The following is a 13,733-nucleotide window of genomic DNA, read 5'->3' on the forward strand; positions in this document are numbered from 1 at the left end:
GGACTGCCAGGGAAGTCCCCTGTATTATTTTTTTTAGCATACAAATCAATGAGTTTTAACTTACTGTAAAGTCTTTCCTCACTGGCCAGGCTTGACGAGCTGGAGGCTTGAACGTGCTCACCTATAGGGGAAGGGAAGGGTCATCTCTTAATGCACTGTATGACCCCATTTACAGGACCTGCTGGAACAGGCAAAGCTGGGGGAGGTGGGAGGGGGTGGGAGGTGAGGGAGGGCCCAGGGCTGACTGGGGAGGGGCATGAGGTGGTGGAAACATTCTACCTGTGATTGTGGTTGTGCGGTATAGACGTTTGTTGGAACTGGTTGAGCTCTATTTGAAGTCGACCTCCTATAGGTTTGATTTTAAAACGCCTCTGCGGCCCCCTGCTGGTGGGTTTGGGTCAGTGTGGGCGCCGCTAGTCAGTGGAAGGGGATCATACGAGAACACGCAGATGCCCCTTCCTCTTTTGTGTTTCGGGGTACCTGGCCTTTCCCCTTCTCAGCTGAGGCTTCTGTCTGCCTCTGGGGGACCAGGGATGCTTCAGGAGCTCAACATGAGAGAGGAGTCGGAGTCTAGCTTTTAGAGTTCTTACTGAGATCAGAGGCCTGAAAGTGGACACCGGTAAAGAGAAAGGTTTTCTAAATCCCTTTAGCTCCCACTTATGCGTCAAGAGCCAGGCCTGTTATCACCAAAAATTCTACAAATAACAAATGCTGGTGAGGGTGTGGAGAAAAAGGAACCCTCCTACACTGTTGTGGGAATTTAAGTTGGTGCAACCACTGTGGAGAACAGTATGGAGGTTCCTTAAAAAACTGAAAATAGAGCTACCATAAGATCCAGCAATCCAACTCCTGGGCATATATCCAGAAAAGGTGAAAACTCTAATTCAGAAAGATACACGCGGGCTTCCCTGGCGGCTCAGTGGTTAAGAATCCGCCTGCCAATGCAGGGGACGTGGGTTCGAGCCCTGGTCTGGGAAGATCCCATATGCCGCAGAGCAACTAAGCCCGTGCGCCACAACTACTGAGCCTGCATGCCACAACTACTGAAGCCCGTGCGCCTAGAGCCCCTGCTGTGCAACAAGAGAAGCCACCACAATGAGAAGCCTGCGCACCACAACAAAGAGTAGCCCCCACTCGCCACAACTAGAGAAGGCTTGTGTGCAGCAGCAAAGACCCAACACAACCAAAAATAGATTAAAAAAAAAAAAAGATACATGCACCCCAGTGTTCATAGCAGCACTATTTACAGTAGCCAAGACATGGAAGCAACTTCAGTGTCCGTCGACAGATGAATAGATAAAGGAGATGTGGTACGTATATACAATGGAATACTACTCAGCCATAAAAAAGAATGAAATAATGCCATTTCCAGTAACATGGATGGATCTAGAGATTATCATACAAAGTGAAGTAAGCCAGACAAAGACAAATAGCATATTATATCACTTATATGTGGCATCTAATAAAAGTGATACAGATGAACTTATTTACAAAACAGAAACAGACTCACAGGCATAGAAAACAAACCTGTGGTTACCAAAGGGGAAAGCGTAGGGGGGAGGGATAAATTAGGAGCTTAGGGTTAGCAAAGACACGCTACTATATATAAAATAAACAAGAAGGACCTACTATATAGCACAGGGAACTATACTCAATATTTTTTAATAACCTGTAATCAAAAAGAGTCTGAAAAACAATATATATATAACTGAATCCCTTTGCTATACACCTGAAACTAACACAACATTGTAAATCAACTGTACTGCAATTAAAAAAAAAAAAGCGCATTGAATTTGGCCTCCACGCTGATCATGAGCCATAGGGGAGTAAAATTCAGGGCTTTGTGAAAGGGGCATCCTTGCAACACAAGAAGGTGGGAAATCCTTCCTTCCCAGCTCCAGCCGGGTGAGGGAGGGGGGAATGAGAAAGAAATGGGGGTGGCGAAGTGCCCTGGGCTGTCCCCCTGGGTGCCCCCCCCCCCGCCAGAGCTGAGGGAAGGAGGGAGATTAAGGGGGAGGCTGAAAGCAGAAGGACTCAGAGCCACCCCCAGTGCGACATGGAGGGGAGAGCACCGTGCACCGGGCGAGCTCCAACATGGGGCAGCGCCGTGGGCCCAGGCTGCTGCAGTGGCCTGGCTAGGAGGGAGTGGCCGTAGCTGAGCCCAGGCTTGCTGGAGTGCATTGAAGGGGCCTGCTAAAAAGCTGTGTCCACGCGCCAACCCCCAGAATGGCGAGTGTGACCTCGTTTGGAGAAAGTCTGCAGATGTGATCAAGTGGTCATGTAGCAGATCTCAAGATGAGATCATCCTGGATCACCCAGGTGGGCCCTCACTGCAATGACCAGTGTCCCTCTGAGAAGAGGAGAGGCTGTGTGAGGACGGAGGCAGAGATTGGGGTGATGCAGCCACAGGAACGAACGCCTGAGCCCCCAGAAGCTGGAAAGGGCGGGAAGGATTTGCCCGCACTTTGATTTCAGACTTCTGGTCTCCAGAACTGCAAGAAAATGAATTCCTGTTGTCTTAAGCCCCCCTGTCTGTGGTCATTTGTTCTGGCAGCCCCAGGATGCTAATATTGACTCCTGTGTCTCGTAAAAGGATCTGGGGGTTGGGTGGGTTCCCCTCCCCCGGGAAAACCACAAAGACCCTAAACTTTCCTCCCACCGCAGGAGGCATCACAGGAAGGAGAGAGTCAAGGAAGAAGCAGCCGTGAGAGGCTCTGGGTGGCGCATCTCAGATTAGTGACCTGAGACTTTCTGAATGAGCAGAGATGCTCTCAAGTGAGAGAAACTGGGATACTGCTTATTGTCAAGTCCGAGTACCACTTCCCACATCACCTCCAACCGCCCCGTTATAGACAATAGAGACACACCTCTGAGCACATGGTGTGAGCGTAGCTGTCAGTCCCACGGGGATGAGAAGTGCACGGAGGAGCAGGACAACGAGGGGAGACGCCGAGGATGCCCGGAGTCTCTGCCCGCGGTCTCGGCCACGGTCACGTCCAGTCTGGTCCGAGCTTCTGCGGGCGTCCTGGGGCTCCCCCAATGGTGGAGGGTGGCTGCTGCCCACGGGGATGAAGGCTGAGCCTGGCCCCTGTCCGATTTTTGCATCTGGAAAGTGTTACTTGATTGCTAGAAAAATAAGCAGGCGAACCCGGGTCGTTTCCGGTGAAGAGGCTCTAAAGCGGCACCTCTGGAGCCAGACGACTCAGGGCTGAGCCGAGTGCCGTGTGGTGTGCGAGCCGCGCTGCGTGGAAGTCGTTCCCTGCGTTGCAGCTGACTCACGGTTGTTTCCCCTTTGAGGGGCAGCACGGGAACCTGTGGCCCAGCTTCATGACTGCCCCGATGCCCTTTTGCAGTCACAGCGAATCATGGATCAGTGTTAGTGTCCTCTGGCTGCTGTAATGAGTGAACCAAACCTTAGAGACTTAAAACAGCATATAAATCAACATAAATCTATGGTCTTGCAGGCCTGCAGGTCAGAAGGCCAAAATGGGTCTCACTGGACTACAGTCAGGGTGTCGCAGGGCTGGTTCCCTCTGGAGGTTCCAGGAGAGAATCTGTTTCCTGGCCTCTTCCTGCTTCTAGAGGCGCCTGCATCCCTTGGCTCTTGGCCCCTCCTCCAGCCTCAGAGTGCACCCCTCCAGCCTCTGCTTCTGCATCACACCTCCTCCTTCTCCGACTCTGACCCCCACCTCCCTTTTCTTTTTTTTTCCTGTTGAATTTTTCTATTTCTGTTCAGTAACAATACCATAAAAATAATACCTTGAGATTTTTATATAATTTCTTTCTTCCGTGAACACATTTATCGTCACAACATCCCTGTGAGGTAGGGAGAAATCAGGTACTCTTTTTGCCAATTTCAGGAAGGGAAACTGAGTCACACAGAGGTTAAATCACTTGCCTGGGACACAAAGAACACCAGCAGAATAAAGTCGGGGAAGTGGGAATGCCAGGGTGAATCACTGCTGAACTTAGGAACCAAAACATTTTCAGATGTGGGAACATTTGGCATAGATTCCAGAAAACTAGAAATGAACTACTTCCTAGTGTTAAAGATTAGAATATTCGTTATTCTTTTAAAAGTGATATTAGAGGATTACTTCCTGAGTTTTCCATTCTTACACTGAGAAACAATAATAAGTACTAATAAGGAAAAGGAGCTATGACTTCACCATTAGCATAATCAAAATAAGATTCACCTATAATTTTTTTATTTTTTATTTTTTTGTGGTACGCGGGCCTCTCACTGCTGTGGCCTCTCCCGTTGTGGAGCACAGGCTCCGGACGCGCAGGCTCAGCGGCCATGGCTCACGGGCCCAGCCGCTCCGCGGCATGTGGGATCTTCCCGGACCGGGGCACGAACCCGTGTCCCCTGCATCGGCAGGTGGACTCCCAACCACTGCGCCACCAGGGAAGCCCACCTATAAATAATTTGAAGTGACTGTTAAAAATAATAACACAAGTCCTAGAAAACTGAACTAGCATCAAGGAACCTAATCATACTGTGAAGTCAAAAAAGCACACAAACAAAAACAGATAAAAGCTTATGGAAGATCTTCACTATCTGAAAAAAAAAAAGGGAAGAGAAAGATGGGTGATGGTAGGGGCAGAGTATCTCTGACAGACTAATTTGTCACATAGTGACACAAATTTTCTTTAATTGGAGACCAGACATGTTTTGCTCTGCCAGGGCTGCTGCTAAAAAGGCCATAGGTTGCAACAGAGAGACCTCGAATGCTGTCTCCCCTAGATGCCCGGTGAGGTTTCCAGTGTTCCCAGCCCCTGTCAGCCTGGTTGCCACGTTCTGTTAAAAGTTTGAATCCCCTTGGAAATTCCCATGATTGTTTGGACCAGACTCCATGGTAGACGTACCTTGTGCATTTGGCATCATTCCTGGTGGTGGCTCTGCCATGCTTTGCTGTCCTGAAGCTACTCTTTGGGCAAACCCAAGCTTGAGCCAGTGCAGCCCAGCCAGTCTGGCTGGGATCCTCCTGGTGCTGGAGTGACTGCATCCGTTGTTGCTGATGCCAGGGCCACTGCTGCCAAGGCTGTCCTCCTCGAATCCACATCCTGACTCTTAAAGTATATCTGACTTTCTCAGAGGTTCACCTTCTGTTTAAAATTTAGGTGGATTCACAACTACAGCTTGGAAGCATAGCAGCAAGATTACTTACGCCCCACTCCGGTTCCGGAACACCGTGTCGCCACTGTTCCCATAATACCCTGCCTCGCTCTTGTAAGGACGCTTGTGATCACACTGGACCCACAGGATAATTCAGGATAACGTCCTCATTTCCAGATCCTTAATCACATTAACAAAGTCCCTTTTACAATGTGTAGTGGGTTGACTAGCACTCCCCCAAGTTTCATCTTCACCCAGCCCGCAGAATGTGATCTTATTTGGAAATAGGGTCTTTGCACCTGTAATCAAGTTGGGCTCCCACTGGAATAGGGTGGGTCCTCATCCAGTCACTGGTGTCTTCGTAAAAAGAGGGAAATTTGGACACAGACGCACAGGGAAGATGGCCGTGTGACCATGGAGTCAGATTGGAGGGATGCAGAGCCTAGGAACCCCAACTTGCGACCAGTGGAAGCTGCCGGAGGCGTGGAACCCATCCTCTCCCAGAGCCTTGGAGGGAGCAAGGCCCTGCTGACACCTGGATTTTGGACTTCTGGCCTCCAGAACCGTGAGAGCATAAGTTTCTGTTGTTTTGAGCCTTTCCATTTTTGGTCCTTTGTAGTAGCCGTAGGAGGCTAACGCGTCATATAAATCACATTGACGGGCTTCAGGAATCAGGATGTGCACATCTTGGGGGGCCGTTATTCAGCCTGTCACAGAGCCTTGGAGGAGCGGAGAAACTTCCATGCTGGGGAGGAGCTGAGTTGCTGGAGACTGCAGTTAACCCAGGTATGAAGTCTAGGTTTGCTACCATGGGCTTTAGCGCAAGTGACGCCATTTCGGGCCTGCGGTTTTCTTTTTTTTTTTTTTTTTTTTTTGCAGTACGCGGGCCTCACCTCTGTGGCTTCTCCCGTTGCGGAGCACAGGCTCCGGACGCGCAGGCTCAGCAGCCATGGCTCATGGGCCCAGCCGCTCCGCGGCATGTGGGATCCTCCTGGACCGGGGCACGAACCCGCGTCCCCTGCATCAGCAGGTGGACTCTCAACCACTGCGCCACCAGGGAAGCCCTGTGGTTTTCTTTTTAACAGACTTGAACATGCAGATTTGGGGGGTGGGGTACACAGTTCAGCCTATAAGAGAAATACAAAATATTCCCTGGGATTCTTCCCTGGGAAAGCTGGCTGTTTGGAGGGGGAATGTATGGCTTTCAGAACATTCTATCCTTGACCAGGTTACATGGCGTGGTCTGTTTTGGTCAGCCTTTGCCATGTAACAAAGCATCCCGAATCATAGGGGCTTCACACAATGCAGTGTATTATCCTCAGGTTCTGTGGGGTGGTCCTGTGGTGTCACTGCAGGGGACTGACAGCTTGGCCAGGGCTGAGGGTCCAAGGCCGCTCGCTCATGTGCCTGGCGGTTGGGGCTGGCTCTCAGCTCAGGTACTGCGGTCCCCAGCCCCCCGTACTCCCCATCGTCTCATCCTCCAGTGGGTTAGACTGGGCTTCTTTATAGCACAGTTGTCTCTGGGTCTGAGGGAGTGACAGCAGAAGCTGCAGACCCTGTGGGTCCCAAGCTTGGAGCAGGTGCCCCATCACTTCCACTGTAATCTATTGTTCAAAGTAAACCACACAGCCAAGCCAGGTATGAGGGCCAAAGAATAGACTCCACCTGGTAAGGAGCTGAGGGGCAGAGCCACAGCGGGGCGAGGACACGGGGAGGCGGGGGTCACTGGGAGCCGTCATGCTAACGATTGGCCACGTGGTCATGACTCTCCTGAGGAGACGATTCCAGGTTTGGCTTGGGTTGACAGCAAGCCCCAGTGAGCAACAGACCCAGGTCATTCAACTGACGATTGGGAACACATGTGCGCAGGGAGAGGCCCTTCTCACAATTGTTCCCGGGTCGGAGACCCGCTAGGGCTTGCACATCTGCACGAATCCACTGACTCACCCCGCCACAGCCTGCCAGGGACTCCAGAAGTCTGTCTTCCATTAGGGCCAGTATTTAATAGGAACACAGAGGCCGCCCCATCATTTGGAAATAAGAATCTCAATTTATCTTGGTTTAGACAAGAAGGAAGACAGAGCCCTGTCACGTTCTATTCAGTAGATCATGGGGTATTAATGACTTCGGTTGTTGCCATTGTCGAGTGCTTTCTTGGGAGTCAGAGATGATTCTGTTACAGTCAGCAAACATTTGATGACCGCCTTCTGTGTGCCCGGCCCTGTGCGGTAAAAGCAAGGAGCGGATTGACCCTTCCCGTCCCTGTTACCTATCGCTGCTGTACAAGAAACCACCGCCAAACTTACCACCCGAGGACAGCACCAGTCATTGGTTTTGCTCGTGCATCAGCTGCGTCTGGAGGACCCGCACTTGCAACTGCATGTTGGTGCTGGCTGCCGGCTCTCCTCCCCGGGGCAGCTTGGGCTTCCTCACGGCATGGCGGTGGGCTTCCAAGTACAAGCGCCCCATGAGGAAGAAGTGGAAGCTACCAGGTTCTTAAGGCCTAGTACAGCGTTACTTCTGCCGTATTCTTGGTCACACAGTTCAGAGTCAAGGTAATAGTGTCCTTGCAAAACCCATGTCCGCTGGAACCTCAGAATGGGGCCTCGTTTGGAAAAAGGGCCTTTGCAGGTGTAATACCACGAGGTCATACTGAGCTAGTGTGGCCCTAATGCACTGTGACTAGTGTCCTTATATGGAGAGGAGGGGACACGGCAGATCAGAAGCTGCAAGAGGAGAGCAAGGATCATCCCCTCCAAGGTTCCAGAGAGAGCCTGGCCCTGCCGACGCCTCGATTTCAGACTCTGGCCTCGGATAGTGTGAGAGAACAAACTCCTGTTGTTTTGAGGCACCCAGTTTGTGGTCATTTGTTCTGGCACACCTGTGACACGGGTACGCTCATTTACCCTGCTTTTCAAACTCTGACCGCAGACTCCATTTATTTGATAGTTTTCTGGGGTGGGGGAGATTAGGGAGGGTGTCCCATAGGCAGTAGTGCTTGGGAGGGACGGTATTTATAGAAACAGGAGTGACAGGACTTCCGTGGTTAAGAATCCAATGCAGGGCTTCCCTGGTGGTACAGTGGCTGAGAGTCCGCCTGCCGATGCAGGGGATGCGGGTTCATGCCCCGGTCCGGGAGGATCCCACATGCTGCGGAGCGGCTGGGTCCGTGAGCCATGGCCCCTGGGGCTGCGCGTCCGGAGCCTGTGCTCCGCAACGGGGGAGGCCACAACAGTGAGAGGCCCGCATACCGCAAAAAAAAAAAAATCCAATGCAGGGGACACGGGTTCAAGCCCTGGCCCGGGAAGATCCCACATGCTGCAGAGCAACTAAGCTCATGTGCCACAACTACTGAGCCTGTGCCCTAGAGCCCATGAGCCAGAACTATTGAGCCCGCGTGCCACAACTACTGAGCCTGCGCCTCTAGAGCCTGTGCTCCACAGCAAGAGAGGCCACCACAATGAGAAGCCTGCACGCCGCAACGAAGAGTAGCCCCCGCTCGCCACAAGTAGAGGAAGCCTGCGTGCAGCAACGAAGACCCAACACAGCCATGAATAAATAAATATATTTAAAAAAAGAAACAGGAGTGTTGACGACTCAGAGGACAGGGGTGAGAGGGATGATACTGAGAACTCTTGACAATTAACTCGTTACTACAGCAGCTCTGTAAAGTGAGTCTGTTACTATTCCCATCTCACAAATGGAGAGATCAAGGGACGGGGAAGTCAAAGCACTTGCCCAGGGTCTCAAGCCAAGAGGGATAGAGCTTGGATTCAAGGTCCAGCAGGAGATCTAGAGGCCCAGGGCCCCTCCCTAGCAGGAGGGTGCAGTGCTGTGATTCCCTTCCTGGGGGCTGGAGGGGAGACCAGTTTTCATTCTGTTCATCTGTCACTCCCCCGGCTGGTGTGCAGGGGTCCAGCTCACATAAGGACCCAGCACACACACTGGGGGGTGCCGTTCGTGAGAGAACAGGCAGCATGGGGATGCTTGGCTTCCCCCCAGGCTGGCAGAAAGGTTTAGGATCTTCCAGAAATGCCACACCTTGGGTGTGAAACCCAGGGCCCAGCCTCCTCTGGAACAGCCTGATCGTCATCCGGGGAGAAAGCAATCACCGTTGTAGCGTTTGCCAAAAGAGCTGCGTTTCCTGAGGCGTTCCCAGCCACAGTCATCCGTGTTCTCTGGCTCTTCTCCTTGGATATTGGAGAGAAGGGGGGGGGGCAGAAACCCTGGTGATGGCGGGAACCCAGGCATGTTTCAGGTTAATGATTTCAAAGCAGTGTGAGCAGAGTCTCATGAAATTGTGAAATGTAGTCTTCCCGTTTTCATGAAGATATAATCATACTTCCATTTTGTTGTTTGCCTCCAAGAATGAAGAGGTTCCAGACGGATGATTCAAAAGAGAGAAAACAGGGACTTCCCTGGAGATCCAGTGGTTAAGATTCTGCACTTCCACTGCAGGGGCCGCAGGTTCAATCCCTGGTCTGGGAACTAAGATCCTGCATGCCGCGCAGTGCGGCCCAAAAAAGCCCCAAAAAACCCAACCAAACAAACAAAAAAACAAAAGAGAAGACAAAGAAACAATAACAGCAGAAAACAGCCTCCCTTGTTCTGACGTTCGATTTATTATCACTTTTAAACTAAAGACGTTATCAGGATTGGCTACTAGGGAGGAACAAAAACCCCACCCCTCCTCCCCACCTAAATAAGCACAGAAGTTTATTTCTCTTTTATATAAAAGAAGTCCGATGTAGGTAGTAGAACTGATATAGAGACCTGTATCAGTCATGGACCCGAGTGCCACCATTTATGGCTTCTGTTCCCAAGGTACCTCATGGTCCAAAGTGGCTGCTGCACTCCAGCGATCATGCCCATATTCTAGGCAGGAAGGAAGAAGGAGAACCGCGAAGGGCAAACCTCCCCCTCCCTTTAGGGAGCCTTCCTTGAAGCCACACAAAACTATTCCACTCACTCCTCCTTGACTTAGATGAAGTTCTACAGAAAGGAGAGGGTGCAAGCCTGGCCGAGAAGTATCATTTTTTAGCTGAGTGACAGTGCACTCGGTTAGAAATCAAGAAGCTTCTTATTTTTAAGGAAGAAAAGAGATGAGCTATCTGGAGGCAACTTGAGCACTCTGTGTCGCTGCTGGGGAATTGTGTGGTGAAAGGGACCTAGCACTGAGATGGAGCATTGGGAAGCTGGCATTATTGTCCCAGGGTGGCCACAAACTGTGTCACCCTGGGTGTTGATGATGTGGCAACCTTATCACTTTTCATAAGCTTTTCCTCGGTTGAGGAGGAAGGATTCACGAGTGTTCCAGGATAATTGTTTGTACTTCAAAACCATTAAAGTGTGTCCATCCCAAATCCTGTAAAAAAAAGCTCCCTGAATGTTCTAGTACTTTCTAACCAAAGAATTTAATAGGTTACTCCCTTATGACCACCTCCTTGCTTCCACAGGTATCCCTTGCTAGCTGGAAGCTCACAGTTGGAACTCGGGACCTGAATAGATTCAGAAAGAGAGGGAGGGAGGGAGGGAGGGAGGGAAAGAAAGACAGAGAGGGAGCCCCCCATTGGACCTATTAGTGATCAATTACCACATCACAGATTTGTTAAAAGCCCAGGTTTTGGGGTCCACTGGGCTCACAGCCTCTGTATCTCTTGTTGTGAGATCCTGGGCCGCCTATTTATGCGTGTGAACCTCAGTTTTCTTTTCAGTGTAATGGGGATGCCACAGATCCCGCCTCACAGTACCGGCATGAGGATGGGAGACAGGATTCATGCAAAGCACTCAGTAGATGATGAGCTGGGGTTCCTAGTTCCCTCCTGTGGGCTCGGGGTTCACCCAGCACCCAGGTGCCCAGAGAGAAAGGGAGCTGTCTGGGGGGCTGTGGCTGACTGTCCTCTTTGGTGCCAGGAGCTCCCCCCAAGACATCCATTCCAGCTCCCCTGGCCCCGGGCCATCCTCCCCATGGCTGCCTCATGATCTTCCCCAGATGGAAGTCTGCCTTTTGGGGGCTCCTAATTCTCTCCCCCCAGGTTCACATCTACATTGCTTAGCAGGCTCGCTCAGGCTCCCACCCCCAGCCTCGCCTCCCCAATATGTCCCTGTGTTCCCTGTTCATCCTTCTAGACCCATCTCTCTGGGCCAGCTCTCTGCCAAGCCCCCCTGCCTTGGATCCTTCCCCACTCGGATCAACAGCTCTGGCTGCCCCGGCCACTGGGTGAACACGTGCGCCGGGTCCTGTCCCCCGGCCACAGGCTTGTGGTGATGGCTGGGTGTATTAGTTTGGGTTCCCCCAAAACAGCCTGTGAGACAGGATGTGAGTGCAAGTAGTTTATTGGGGAGATGATCCCAGGAAATACCAGGAGGAGGGGGAAAAGGGAACGAGCGAATGAAGAGTGGGCATCATGTCAGCTATCACTGGGGCACCTGGAGCATAGTCCCCTGGGTTCTCTGGGAGCAAGTGTCATTCCCTGAGCGGTGAGGGAGCTGGGGTACCTATACTCCAGGTCTTATTCAATTATTGGTTGAGGGCTTCCCTGGTGGCACAGTGGTTGAGAGTCTGCCTGCTAATGCAGGGGACACGGGTTCGAGCCCTGGTCTGGGAGGATCCCACATGCCGCAGAGCAACTAGGCCCGTGAGCCACAACTAGTGAGCCTGTGCGTCTGGAGCCTGTGCTCTGCAACAAGAGAGGCCGTGATGGTGAGATGCCTGCGCACCGGAGTGAAGAGTGGCCCCCGCTTGCCACAACTAGAGAAAGCCCTCGTACAGAAACGAAGACTCAACCCAGCAAAAATTAATTAATTAATAAACTCCTACCCCCAACATCTAAAAAAAAAATTATTGGTTGATGCTGTTCCAATGGGTGTGATTCCATGCCAGTTTTGGCCTGCCATGGGCATCGTGCCCAGAGGCAAAGGAATGTCTGCCAGCAGCTGGAAGGCAGGCAGGCAGGCACTGCAGCCGTCAGGGTGTAAGGACCAGGATGGGGCATGACGGCATCTCCTAAAGTGGACGTGTGGCCTGAGCAGGGCCAATCGTGTCTTTCCCTGGGATTTTACTTCTCAATTTGTAGCCAGGTGGAAGGTGTGGCCTGTTGAATCATAGCTGCCAGTGGCCACCTTCTCTGCCTCGTGGGGTGAACAGAGGAGCCAGGCAGAGCCCAGAGAGATGGGGGGAGGTCAGGGGAGGGGAGAGGGATGTGACCATCTTCTTTGAGGCCCTGGTCCCAGGTGTACCTGAAACTGTCTCTCCTCTGGGCCTCCCACTCATAGTAGCTGATACATCACCTCTTTTTCTTCCTCAGTCTGTCCTAGTTACGTTTCCATAACCTGCATCTGGCCCCCCATCACGTCTATCCCTGACGCCTCTGTTCACCCCTCGGTCCAGACACCCGCCCCCTCTGGGCTCCTTGGAAGCCTGTAGATCCCTGTCACTGCCCTCAGCACGGAGGATGCATTGACTGTCCACCCAGGGTCCCCCTGTCACAAGGCTTGTCTCATGTCTGCCTTATTCATCTCTTTATTCCCAGAATGCCTGGTCCAAAGGAAGTCCTCAGTAAATGTCATCAAATAGAATAAAAAGTGAACTCCAGCATTCATTTATTTTAAAAATATATTTACATTTTCTGCCTGTATTACTTCTTGGCGGGGTAACTTGAGGTGGATAAACTTGCTTTTCACTGTTGGCTGAAGAATTCCTTTAATTTGCTCTAAACTACCTCTCTCGAACTTTAAGGGGGTGTTCATCATATTCTGGGATTTGGTGTTCACTTTTCCTGTGTGAGTCATAGTTTTTATATAGTTAAATAATACCACAGCTCAGCCTTTGGCGTCCCAATTTCTTCTTGTAAAAAGCCTTCCTCTTTGTATGGCTAGACTTTTTCAGTTCTTTCCTATTTCTCTCCTATATTTGCCCGCACTTTGTCTGACATATAGTAGGTGCTCAACTAATATTCAGTGCATAGAAGAATGAAGGCACAGATTTCCTCAGAGAATAGAGAGACTCCTGGATTTCCTTCCCTAGACTTCAGGGTCCTCGTCTTAGTTTGGGTTCCTAGAAGCAGACCCTGAACTGAGGATTTGAGGGCAGGCAGCTTATTTGAGAGATGCAAGGAATACGGGAAAGAGATACAGGGAAGGGAAGGAACGTGGTAAAGTGTACAGCATTCAGCCGACAACTGTGTGATCGGCTGGAGAATCCTGGGAAACATCCACCTCGGAATCATCTCAGCCGAGAGCGCAGGATCTGGGGTATTTACACCCCCAGCCCTGTTAGCCTCTGTCAGCCGATGCCTCAGGGGCATTAAGTAAGTCCCAGGCATTTGGGGGCTTTGGTCTCATTTGATTGGCCGTGGATTGACATTTGCTCCCAGCAGGGCCCGTTAGATTCTCTCTCTACGAAGTTAGAACTGGGAGATGTTCGGGCACAACCTGAGCTGGAACCTGGAACAAGGGAGATGATAACTCCCATGCTGGTGGGATGGTCATGTCCACAGGGGATGGGCAAGGCCTGGCTGCAGAGGGAGAAGGGAGGGACCCCTTTCAGAGTGTGAGACATAGACAGTACTGCCAGCGTGCTTGACACCCTTCCAGGACTCATGCTAGTTCTTTG

The 13,733-nt window shown here is 51.4% G+C and overlaps 1 pseudogene; it reads right to left on the reverse strand.

Annotated features, from left to right (window-relative positions):
* Positions 1–4,637: 4,637 nt before the first annotated feature.
* On the reverse strand, positions 4,638–5,214 carry LOC137214547 (arginine/serine-rich protein PNISR pseudogene; annotated as a pseudogene).
* Between the last annotated feature and the right edge of the window lie 8,519 nt (positions 5,215–13,733).

This window comes from Pseudorca crassidens, chromosome 20 (assembly GCF_039906515.1).
Source record: "Pseudorca crassidens isolate mPseCra1 chromosome 20, mPseCra1.hap1, whole genome shotgun sequence".
In the NCBI taxonomy this organism is placed as follows: Eukaryota; Metazoa; Chordata; class Mammalia; order Artiodactyla; family Delphinidae; genus Pseudorca; species Pseudorca crassidens.